We start from the raw sequence: 13,073 nt of genomic DNA, 5'->3' as shown, positions 1-13,073 counted from the left end.
CTCCCCGCACCCCTTCCTACACTGCTCCCGCACCCCCTCCCACACCCCATTGTTGGCTGTGCCCTGAATCCTCTTCAGGTGTTCTCTTGCAAGTTAAGGCCACTGTCTGTGGTCTGGGGCTCCAGTGAGGTGCTGCTTCCTTCTGACATGCTCCTTTGCCAAGAGGAAACTCGGCCTCGTGCCCTTGTGTGGTTTTAATTAAATACCTGTTTTGCCACATTTCTAAAGAGAATTAAACATACTGTGGAATTTGCATCAAAGCAAACTTCATGACAGAATATGGCTACTTGTCTTTGAGCCCCTTTCCTCCATATTTATTTTCTTCTCCCTCTTCTCTGAAATTCTCATAGAGCAGTTACAGTTCATGGAAATCTTCATTTGAGTCTTGCCCTCAAACAGTTGAGTTGAGTTTTATTAACCACCTTGTTCAACAAGTCCCACCCCTTATCCTGGATGAGGTTCTACTTCAATTAGTTGTTAGAGGCATATGAGGATTTCCACGACCCCCCCCCCCCCATTGTATTTCAAATTCTACTAGGGACTTATTTAACTTAATCCTATAACAGTTTGGGGTAAATTGTGGCAGTGGAAACCCAGAAATAATTATTGAGATGTTCTAGCTCACAGATTGAAGTGCTGAGAACCCAAGTATTCTTGCTGTACTGTGCTGGATTATACCAGAACATAATGGTTTAGGCTTCTGTGCAAAATGGGGTTGCACTTGGCCAAAGCGATGGGCAGGGAACACACAGAGCCGCTGAGAGGACCCTTCAGGGCAGTCAGATGGAGGTGACAGGGCTCAGCTTGACGTGTTGCTCTTCCTCTTGTTTTAAAGTCCATTTTAGCATGGAGTCACGTTCTTACATAATTTATTTCAAATAAAAGCCTAAGCTGTGTGACTTGAGTTAATGAACTCCTTTTCATGACGTAGGAGAAGTTGAATGTATATATTTATAAGAAGAAATTGTTTAGCAGATTTTAGGTTTGAGGGAATAGAATGTCCACAGAAACTGGGCCAAAAAAAAAAAAAAAGCTTTTCGGTTCTTAAAACCCATTACTGACGATTAACATTAAAATATTTATTATCATTAGAAAAGGGCATTACTAAGATGACTTCGACCTGTTTGTGATGAAACATTTATTGTGTGACACAGTTGCAGTGGGCCAGTCCAATTTCTTTATTCAGGAAGAATTGACACTTATTTTTAGAATAGTAGTTTGATTTTAATCTTCTAACTCGTGACTTTGAGAATATGTACGCCCAAGGTGAGTATGATGGGAAACCATACTGGGGTGTGGTCCAATGAATTGAAGCCCCAAGTTATAACTAAATACATTTATAATTTCATAAAATCTAGGTTAGATAGCATTGTGAATGCAGTTCCCAAAAATCTGTTTGTACTTAGAGTAAACATAATGTTTAGGAGGTGTTTTGTGGTTTGGATTTATATATTTATAAGGTTTTTAAAAAATGTTCATTTTGTCTGACATGTAACATCAAATAAATTGGTGAGTTATATGATGAGATTTCTAGAAAGCTCTGGATGTGGGTACTGTGTATTTTGCTTATTTGTATAATGTCTGCAGTGCTAAATTTGTGTTTCTTTGTATATTGTGATAGTCTTTTTTTTTTTAGTTGCCAGTAAATTAATTTGGTTTTAAAGAGTTTTAAATGTAAAGCAAAAAAAACCTCTTTCTGCTGTTGAATGAAAACAGGACACTGCTTCAATATTTTATTCACTGTGATAATATTTTGTTTGTCCATTAAATTATTGTTTTGACACCAGAAGTTTGATTTCTCTGACTCATGGTTGAGATTCAGTTATTACTTTGGATTTCTGTTAATGTTAGATAATTGCAAACGTGAACTTTTCAGAAACTCTGGTGAAGCTAGTGCCTTTAGCAGACACATGAAGATTTCAGAACTTTCTGACAAAGTTGATCTAACTGGTCCCGCCTCTGAAAGGCCTTACACTTAAAAACAAGACCAAACCAAACCGAAAACAAAACGGGAGGGAATTTGGGAAGACGAAACAAAACCATTGTCTTTATCTTTATAAATAAAGTTTTTGGTTTTAATTTGATTTATTTTCCAGAATCTGCCTAGGTATTCAGCAAAAACGGTGTCCATTTTAGATGGGGAATCACTAGCCTTCTGTGATCTGGGCAAATTTTTATAATTACCCGATCTTTAAATATGACCATTGTTAGGCAAAGTAGACATCACTTGGGAGTATGTAACGGTTACGTGTTTATGATAATTAGTGAGTTGGCACCACATGTTAATCAAGAGTAATGGTTTTCACTCACTTCTGAAATTTTTGCATAAATGAGCAAGGAATGTGGTTAAGGAAAGGCATTACCTGCACTAGTCATAACTTTGATGAGTCATGATTACCCGCTGAGAGAGACACAAGTGATGAGCATGTGCCTAGTTGTAAACAGACACCCTGACTTTGAGGAAATGTTCTAATATGTCATCCCAGTAGATGTAGATGCCAAAGGAAATCCTGTATTGATAGGGAAAGTGATACCACAGTATAAGGACCACCTCTGTGAGTCCTAGAGTACAGAAGGTGTGAAAAAGAGTTAACCTGAATGGAATGAGGGCGAACCACAGTTCTCTGTGTTTCTACATTTTTTGAGACTTGTTCTTTTTTTCACTCTTCTTGGCAAAAAGCGAATACCTGCCTTAACTCCTTAGAAACACCACAGAAACACCACATATTATTCCAGAGCTTTCCTTAAAACCAATGGAAGGCTTGGGTACAGGTAAGATCTCTGAAAAAGTTTCACCATTGGCCCTTGAAACTTGAGTCGTGTGTATTTTCCACATCTCTGCCCATTAGATGTTTACTTCTCAGTCTCTTACCAATTTATGAATTTTTACTCTTCTGTGGGGAGCTAGAGGCTTAGTATTGGGTCTACCCTGACAGGTTTACTTTTGTGTAAAAGATTTTTTTAAAAAAAAATGTATGCAGATAACTGGATGTTAAAGTTTGTATAAATTCCAAGTGAGTCCTAGAGGCAATGCAGATGCAACTCAGTTGCTTATGTCATGTAAATTTGTGGTATAGTCCAAATCTCAAGTATGCTCAGTACACAGATATTTACGGTTTTTGACCTGAAGGTGCTTTAAATTTAGGAATTAAAAAAAAATCAGAAGTTAAATTATGCCCTGCCCATTGTGTATACTGAGTATACTGGACTGTGTGGTAATGTATTTTTAGAAGTGGTCGAAGCTTGATTTAATGAAGACATTCACTTACCTGGAACACTCTACAAGCATTTTTAATCAGCCAGGAGTTTATTAGATTTGCATCATATTAACATTTTCCCTTTAAACCGAGATGGTGGGAAGTTTATAAGAGAGAAGAATGTGCTGTGACTTCATAGGTCATTTCAGATCTTGGTTTTCCCATGAAGTTCAGTGTTTTAGGTAAGAAAGTTTTTTGGTTTTGGTTTTGTTTTGTTTTGGCAGTGTTCAGATCCATTTACCTCGGATCAGTGGTCTGGCCAGAATGCCTACATTTGAGAGTCTTTCGTGTTTCAATAGCAAACGGAAGCGAGCGGGAGAGAGCGGAGGGTCAAGGTTGAGCTCTTTGAATGATGAGTAGAGGAACTGGCAAAGGGACCGCATTGGTGCAGCCTGAGCCCCAGGAAAGAGAGCTGCAGACATTGGAGGACGTGTGCTCACAGGCGCCAAGAGCTAAGAGGTGGAATTAGCATGATTAGATGAACACAAACGGAAGCAGATGAAGATTACTTTATTGAAAAAAAAAGGCTTGTCAAGCTTTTCTCATGAAGAAAAAGTCCAGAGAATCACATAATTATCACTGGTACACTCACCTCTTAGAGTGGGCACTTAACCTTTTGCCATATTGGTTCCCCCCGCCCCAAAAAATAAGAGACCTCCTCTAATTTGACTAAAATATCATGATATCTAAGACAAAAATACCTGTCTAATTGTTTAATATGCAGTCTTATTAAATTTTCCTAGTCCCAAAATATCTTCTATAGCTCAAAGCACAAAACACAAGCCAGGCGCTAATCAAGATTCGCACACTGCATTTGGTTATTATGTATTTTACTCTCTTTTATGCCAGAACAGTCACCCCACTTTGTTTTCCTCGTGATGCTGACTGCTTGAAGAAACGAGACCTGTTATCTTGTACAATATCTCACATTCTGGGTGTCTGTTTCCTTATGGTGGTGAGGAAATGGTCAGAAATTCTTCTTTTATCACTTGATTTCCTGTAAACTGGAAGTTAGGTAGAGGATTTTGATTGCATTCAGAATTAGGGCAAGAATTTTTCTTAGATGGTGCTCTCTACTTGTTACTGCACCACATTGGGAGGCATGATTGGAAGTCTGCGCCACTATTCGAAGTGCTGTCTGATCAGTCAGTTAAGGTGGTGACATCCAGGCCTCTCATTTCCCCAGTCATCTGTGGGGGGATAATTGGACCTCATGCAAATATCATCTTCCTTGACAATTTCTACTTGATGCTCCTTACTTGAATCGGTTATTTCATTTCCCAAAGATTTGGAACGTGTCATTCTGTGAGAAGTAACTTCTCGTTCACTGGAGGATTTCAAGAGGGGCTGGTCCAGTGGCCTGTTGGCAGGCGTGCTGTGGAGGAGGGAGACTCATAGGAGCCTATACCTGTCTAAAGCTTCAGTGAATCTTTTTTTTTTTTTTTAAAGATTTTATTTATTTATTCATGAGAGATAGAGAGGCAGAGGCAGAGGGAGAAGCAGGCTCCCCGCAGAGCGGGGAGCCTGATGCGGGACTCGATCCCAGGACCCTGGGATCATGACCTGAGCTGAAGGCAGACGCCTAACCGACTGAGCCACCCAGGCGTCCCAAAGCTTCAGTGAATCTTAAGGTTGGAATGCATCATTAGAATCACTCAATTATTGAAGGAATAAGCTGAAAGGGCTAACAAACTTTTATCTCCTGAGATACTTTCTGTAATCTCAGAGAAGGAAGAAACCCAAATCTTCTGTGAAATAACATTTTGTAAAAATTGTAAATAATGTGCTTGACTAGCCTCAAACCTTCGAAATACCACCTGGATATTGAACTACTCATCCGAAACACATTATGACTCTCTGGCTTAAGTTACTTAACCAACTCTCTGGTTATCTTCCAATCGTGTTGGGACTACTTATCATTTCCCTTAAGACTCCATATTCCTTTGCCTCAGTCTTTGTCAGATCTTCTTGACTGCTTCACTTCAGATAGCTTATTTTCTTGTTTTTCTAATAATTAGTGCATTCCTCAGTTTATATTCAGAGTCATCCTGTTGGACCAGAATACCTCTTGTTTATTGTCTGACCATTTTCTCCCTCTTAAAATCCTTTCCAGGCAGTGGATTCTTCCATAAAGTTCACTGTATTTTCCTAGTCATGATATTATTTTGGAACTTTTCTATACGCACCCTCCCATTTTTAGATTTTTCTGTCCCTTGAGTGGCAAGTGGAATACATGCAGAGCTTCTGTCAGCTCACATAATAAATTCTGTAGTCTTTAGATATATTTGTAAAGCTTTTAATAAGCATTTTTCTTAAGTAAAATGTGTGCTGCATGATTCTAAACTTAACATCTCCCCTTAATCCTTGCCAATACAATTCCAGTTTGGTTGAGCCAGTCATGAGTTACCCTGGCTAATAAATGTGTACTGGACTACAGCAAGGTAACTCTGAGAGCTGGCTTCATCTCAAATTCTTTCTCGATAGTTTAGAAATGTAGACTTTTTGTTGTTCCATATCTATAGATAAGTAGCTTATCTTCTAACATGGAATTTTAATTGGATTAAAATGACACTTTAGCTATGAAATGTTATTTTTAATGCTAAATAACATCTCTAGTCAACAAATGAACATCTGTTTTTGTTATGTCCTGAGCCAAAACCTCCTGCACTCTTCCTTCTTTCTTATTTTCTTTGATTTCTTTAATGCCTCTTATGGAAGAACCTAGTGCTCCTCACTGTCATGCTCCTTCACACCTCCTGCATGTGTGCGTGTGCATGTAGACAGACACACACACATACACACACACACACACACCCCAAGTCTTCAATTTATGAAACAGATTTGTGAATGAGAACCACATTAGTCTTTTGTGCTATCAGTAATTATCTATGTAAGGACTATTTTAAAATATTTTTGTGACCTCTAACAAACTATATTTCTGACTTCTCGTAGAATAATGGGTTCAGCTGCTTGTCTCGGACATAATTATTTCCTCCTTTACAGTGTTCACCATTACTAAGCAACAGAGATTATCCTGCGCTACATGATGAACTGGTTGTTGACATTGCTTCCGTTTGGTGTTTTTTTTTTCAAGATGTTCTAGCTAGAACAATGTATTTCTATGGTTAAATTTGTTGTTATTACAAGTTTTATCTTTGGTTAGAGTTTTGAAAATTATAGAACTATTTGCAGCCTGTAATTTGACGAGCTCTAACCACCAGTTGAAAGGGAGTAAAATGTACTGTAATTTTGTGGGCTTTTTCTTGCTGTTGGAATGAGGGGTAGAGTGAAATGACACCAGAAGGCTAAGAATACTAACTTCTGTTCTTGGAGTCAGGGAGGAAGACCACACTGCCGATTACTTACTCCTCTTCCTTACCTATAGCTTTATATTCCAAGTGGGAACTTTGTCAGATTTTTGGATCAAACACTTAGATTCATTATTTAACCCATATCCTTGACTACCTAGTATGCATAGAATACAAAGAATACAAATACTCCTTGACTCTTTGACAGCGTCCATGCTTGTCATGCTTTAGTGAAAAAATATAAAGACAATCACAGCGTTGGAAAGAGTATCATATTAAAGCAGTTAATTCCAAAATGCATGACGTGGAACATGTCCAAGTAGATGGCTCAGCAAGAGAGGGCTTCATAGCTGTATATGTTTCAGGAGCTGTGTGTAGTCTCATCTTCCTCTTAAAGACCCTCACTGAACATCAGCACAGTAAAGCACGGGTAAGACAGTCAGTGAAAGAAGCCTGTTTAATGGTTTAATCCAGTGTTTTCTCAAACTTAAGAAACCATCAAACTTTTTCTCAAAGGTCGATTAATATTTCATGGAATTAGTGTTCTGTGGGGGCACATTGTGTGAAATTTTCACTAGAGAATTGATAAAACAGTCATGTGGAATCTGACTGCAGATGTAAATCACTGAACCAGTGTGTGAATTAAAAAGACAGTCAAGAAGAAAGTCATAATTTGGCAGCGGGTCCAAGTAGGATGCCAAAATGCAAAGGAGGAAAGGAACAGGCTTCCAGTAGCGGGGACAGTAAAATGTTGATAATACTGCTTATTTCCAAATTAAGCAATTTATATTCTTATCAGAGCTGTATGGAATCACACATTGAAACTCTGGCTCTATGCCCTTTGTCAGCATGTCTTTACATTACATGTAGGCAAATATCGAAATACATGCAGAAGGAGGTCCCCAGCAGAATAATGAACTACTGGCTATTTTTTGAGCCTACAAAACTTCCACAGTTAATTCTCAAGGAATGGAACCCAATGTTCCAAATTTTGAAAAACATGTACCAGATTTCAATTTTTTTTTTTAAAGATTTTATTTATTTATTTGAGACAGAGAGAATGAGAGACAGAGAGCATGAGAGGGAGGAGGGTCAGAGGGGGAAGCAGACTCCCTGCCGAGCAGGGAGCCCGATGCGGGACTCGATCCCGGGACTCCAGGATCATGACCTGAGCCGAAGGCAGTCGCCTAACCAACTGAGCCACCCAGGCGCCCCCAGATTTCAATTTTTGATCTTTGAATGTTAGGGTGGGAAAGATTTTAGAGATCACAGTCCAACCGCCTTCTTTTATAGACTTACACCCTGAGAATTGATCGAAGGAGTCACATGACAAATGCTGGAGCCACATTCCAGCAATGTGTTTGAGGTCCAAGCTTGCTTTTTACCCTACACTTCCTGATAGTCAATATCGGTCAACTTATTTTTTCCATATGCATTATCAAATTATGGACAACAAAATATGCAGTGGGATGGAGATTATTTTATTCCTTAGAAGTTATGTCTAGATGCAAAAATTTGTAATGAAGATAGCAGACGATCATCAGAATTATTCAACATCCTTCTTTGTTCTGGAGAAGAAAGATCAAAGCAGTGGATTGAGTTCTGCCAACTTATCCATACAACACTAAGAGCTTTATCACACACAAGCAGACAGCTGTCATCATTAGGAGAAGGAAGAGGGTATTAAGGTAAGAGGTCAGTACATGTGTGATAAATCATCAGGATCTGCAGACTCTCACATTGATCTTTTCTTTCCATATTCCTAAAGAAAAAAATATTTTTCTAACTGTTAAGGAAAAAATTATTCAATGACACTTATTCAAGCATGGATAAAACGGGGCGGGGGAGGTGGGGAGCCACCAGGTGGGTGAAGGACCCACTGAATGGGGTCTTGTAGTGGCTGAGAGACAATGACCTCAACTCTGGCTCCACAAGGACAAGTGGGGATTTTTATCCAAGGAGCAGGATGGGGGTCAGTGGATAGAAAGTTACTAAGAGGAGACATCAGGGGCAAGGGGGATTCTTGTTAGACCCACTCAAAATAATTCTTGCTGAAGGCAGGCCAGAGTGATAAGATATTAAGGCTGGTCAGACACCAAGGGTAGGTGATTTTTCTTGTTCAAAATGGATTGTACAAATGCTGAGGGAACAGAAGGCAAGCTGAGGACAAAGCAGAAGCTGACACCCCACAACCCCCCCCCTCCAGATGGGATCTATGTGACATTCCTCAGGCACTCCTGGCTGCCCTAAAGCTAAGGAAAGGAAAAACAAAGAGTTAACTTATAGAGATCACAACCCTGCAAGATAGGAGTCTTCCTCAGTTTACACAAGTCTTAGCAATTTACAAGAACAAAGCATTTCTATCAATAGCTTCCAGATGGAAATGTAGATACAATTAAATGTTCTTATAACCTGCAGCCCATTGGCAGATACTTGAATTGGGCAGAATGTAACGTTCCTCTAGGAAGCTCCCAACTATCTTCATGTTGATGCCTTGCTAGAGGGAAAAACAACCTTCACTTGACAATGGCAAGGTCTCCAGTATCCTGTGAGTCTTTAACATATGAAAATCCTTTTGAAACCTCCCTTTTCCTCACTTCCCCCAACCCCATAGTATATAATCAGCCACCCGTCACAACCCTGGGACAGCAGCTCTTTCTGCCCACGGGTCCTGTGTCCGTGCTTTAATAAACCACCATTTTGCACCAAAAACATCTTAAGAATTCTTTCTTGGTCGCCGGCTCTAGACTCTACCCCACTGAACCTCACCTATATTCCAAAACCCCATCACAAAGCCTGAGAGGAAATCCCAAGTGGGGCTGAGTTGAGCAGAGGGCTCAGAGGAACCTGATTAAGACAGGCCAGGGAGAGAGTCTTTGTAAATACGCACGACCCTCATTTACACCCTTACCTGGATAGTGGCAATGGTCTTTGAGGCATGGTATGTAGGGATACTCTGCGGTCCAGGGAGATGCTCCTCTGAGTCGCTGGTCCTGCAGTGCCTGGACCTCAACTCCCATGATTGGTTCTCGTCTCCCTCCCCATCCCCCATGTCCTCCCCGCCCAGCATCCTCTGGCTCACATCAAATTGCGCACATTTGGCTTTTACAACTGTGACTGTAATGAAACTGTTTTCTCAAAGGGACTGATAATTTTTTTAAAAAGTAACTTCTATTTTTTTTTTTAAGACTTTTAAAATTTATTAATTTGAGAGAGAGAGAGTGAGAGAGTGCAAGAAGGGGTAGGGTTAGAGGGAGAAGCAGACTCCCTGCCGAGCAGGGAGCCCGATGTGGGACTCAATCCCGAGACTCCGGGATCATGACCTGAGCCGAAGGCAGTCGCTTAACCAACTGAGCCACCCAGGCGCCCTGTAACTTCTATTTTTACCAGTTAAACATGTTCATGGCATCAAAAGCTAAATGTCTAAGGTCATATAATGAAAAACAGATGCCCCTGCCCCATCCTTCCTGATCCTTGAAGGGCAAACACTTTCTACTTGAAAATCTTTTTAATTCTTTACTTCCATATTCCTGAAAACTGTACATATATGATAATTCCTTGCTGGTTTCTTTTTCTTCGATTTTGCTCATTGTTTTCTGTTGTGGAAAGTGAGGATTTCATTTCTTATTATCTGCCCTCCACCACACACACACACACACACACGCTCCCACTCTTTACTTCTCAACATAGTTCAATTGCAAGTTTTGGTAAAATAAATATTCAGTGCTTAGGTTGTGAATGACTAAGTAGTACTGCTCACAGCTGAGGTCCTAGTGTATTGCGAATACATTTTCTTTTTTTTTTAACAGCTTTTCTTGAAGTATAACTGATATGCAAAAAAACCCCTGGACATATTTAATAAATGCAATTGGCTGAGTTTGGAGATGTGTGTATACCTGTGAAACCATCCCCACACTCCAGGTAATAAACATATCGGTCACCTCCTTACTTGACATGAGATCTACTCCTAGTGATACTGAATTGCTAGCTACAGGCCCCCTGTTGTACAGCGGATCTCCAGCACTTATTCATCCTTTAAAACTGGAACTTTGTGCCCATTGAACACCAACTCCCTGTTTCCCCCACCCCTCAGCCCCTGTCAACCACCGCCATGTTCTTTCTTATTTTAATTTTCCGATTTTAATTTTCCCTGGAGTTAATTGCCTCATTTAAGAATTTACTTCCATTTCTCTGTACTTACAACTGAATCATCCTGAGACTCTGTGACTCAGGAAAGACCCTTCCTTCCCATCAAACATGGTAGCTAATCTGCCAGTTTGCCCTCCTGGAGCCCTTCATTGTCTCCATGCAATCTGGATTGGTTGTTTTCTGCTCAGCTGGCCTACAGGGACTTTCTTTCATCCTGGGAATTCTGTTTCTGAATTGCATGCCATCTTTTTCTTGCTTTATTTATGTTGGAGCAGCTTGCAGGAAAAAAAAAAAAAAAAGAGGCATAAGAGGTAAAAATCTTAAGACTTTGTGTGTTTGAAAATCTCTCAATCCTAGCCGTAGGCTTGATTCACAACTTGTTTAGAAATCATTCTCCCTCAGAATAAAATAAGATAAAAACAGAGAGGGAGGCAAACCACAAGAGACTCTATAGTTAGGAGAACAAACTGAGGGTTGCGGGAAGGGAGGTGGTTGGGGGAGGGGCTAGATGGGGGATGGGCATTAAGGCGGGCACTTGTTGGGATGAGCCCTGAGTGTTGTATGTAAGTGATGAATCACTGAATTCTACTCCTGAAACCAATACTACACTATAGGTTAACTAACTTGAATTTAAATTAAAAAAAAAAAAAAAGAAATCATTCTCCCTCATTCCTTCTGAGCCTTGCAATCCCCAGTTTGCTGTGGAGAAGTTCTATAGTATTCTAATCTCCAAGTCTTTGTATGTGATCTTTATTTTTTCCATTGTGGAAACTGTTAGGATCTTCTTTTTGTCCTGTTCTGAAATTTCACGGTGTAACAACTGTTACACAGATTCTTTGCGTTCATTGTGCTGGGTGTTCAATAGCCCCTTTCCACATGGAAAATCATTTCTTTGGTCTAGAAATGCTCTTGAATTATTTATTTATTTATTTTTAATTTTAAAGATTTTTATTTATTGTCGGAGAGAGAGAGAGAACAAGCAGGGGGAGCTGCAGGCAGAGGGAGAGGGAGAAGCAGACTCTCCACTGAGCAAGGAGCCCGATATGGGGCTCAATCCCAGGACTCCGGGGTCATGATCTGAGCCGAAGGCAGGCGCTTAACCGACTGAGCCACCCAGGTGCCCCAAACTTGCTTCTTTTTGACATTCCTTCTTCTCCTTGCTGCTTCTGCCACTTGGTCCTGCTGCAGGCTTACGGGCAGCTTTCGGTAAAATGTATGCTGACTATATTTGTGAGCTGAGGTGATTCCAAATGAGCTCTTATGGGTTCTAGAAATTTTAGAACTTTCTCTTAGAATGTGGTCGAGATGTATACACAACACAAGGAGGGTTCAAACATTTCAAAAACACATGCAGTGCCATGGGCTGATTCCACCTGAAGCTTGGGTGGATCCACTTGGAGTTCAGAATCACAGGAGACACACACATCCTCACTAGCAATCTCACCAAAGAGAAAGATTCTTTATCAGTGGGTGTTACTATCTCTATATTAGAATGCAGAAAATGTGCAGGACAGCCTGGCTGGGTTTTTTTGAAAGCCTCCTCTTTCTTATATTTAATGGAGAGAAGGAAAAATGATTGCTGGTTTAGAAATTATTTTTAATAAAATTTGAATCGCTATGAGCAGAAATCATTTTCTTTTTTAACTTCAGTCTAATAAACATGCTACGGCCCTAAAGGGATAAAATAACTCCCTAGCAGAAATGAGACATAACACTTGTGATGATTAATGACCTCATAATCTGAAAATCTCCGATCATCAAAGCGTCTTTTTCTTTTCAAAGGTTCACCGTGGCCAAGTTATTCATCAAACTCTTATTTTGCACGATGCCGACGTCGTTCTCATATAAAATTCAGAAATGATTAAGCATTTGTCAGGCATCATTTGTTTTCAATTATGCAGGTAAATGTGAGACTGGAGTCTGTTGTCTCTAAAAGTATCTGACATTGACATTGACACCAGCCAATTACAGCTTCCCACCTGGTTGTGGAATTTTAATACCCTGTATGTTACACGGTACTAAAGGTGAAGTGATGCACTCTGCTGAGCAATAACGTTGTTTCCTGCACTTCTTAAGTTACCTTGTGCTTGTGAATTAAGGTCTCTGTGGAATCTGAGCCCCGATGCCTCCCCTGTAGCATGCATTTCTGGAAGCCCGGCGAAGACAAGCCTGTCTGGGATTTACCGAGCCCGGACCACGTGCCACACTCGGGGCGAACTGCCTCGGGTGCGTTATTTCAGTCAGTTGTCACAGCGTCCCAATTATCCTCAGCTAGCGGCTAACTGCAAGGCGCTCCCATGTGAAAAATAAAAGTTTTCTCTCCCTAAACTCAGCTCTACTCTCTAGAAGTATTCCTTTT

The sequence above is a fragment of the Leptonychotes weddellii genome, chromosome 8, assembly GCF_054177405.1.
Source record: "Leptonychotes weddellii isolate Sample4059 chromosome 8, ASM5417740v2, whole genome shotgun sequence".
NCBI classification, from domain to species: domain Eukaryota; kingdom Metazoa; phylum Chordata; class Mammalia; order Carnivora; family Phocidae; genus Leptonychotes; species Leptonychotes weddellii.
The sequence above is the reverse complement of the archived record's forward strand: the minus strand, read 5'-3'. Positions refer to the sequence as shown.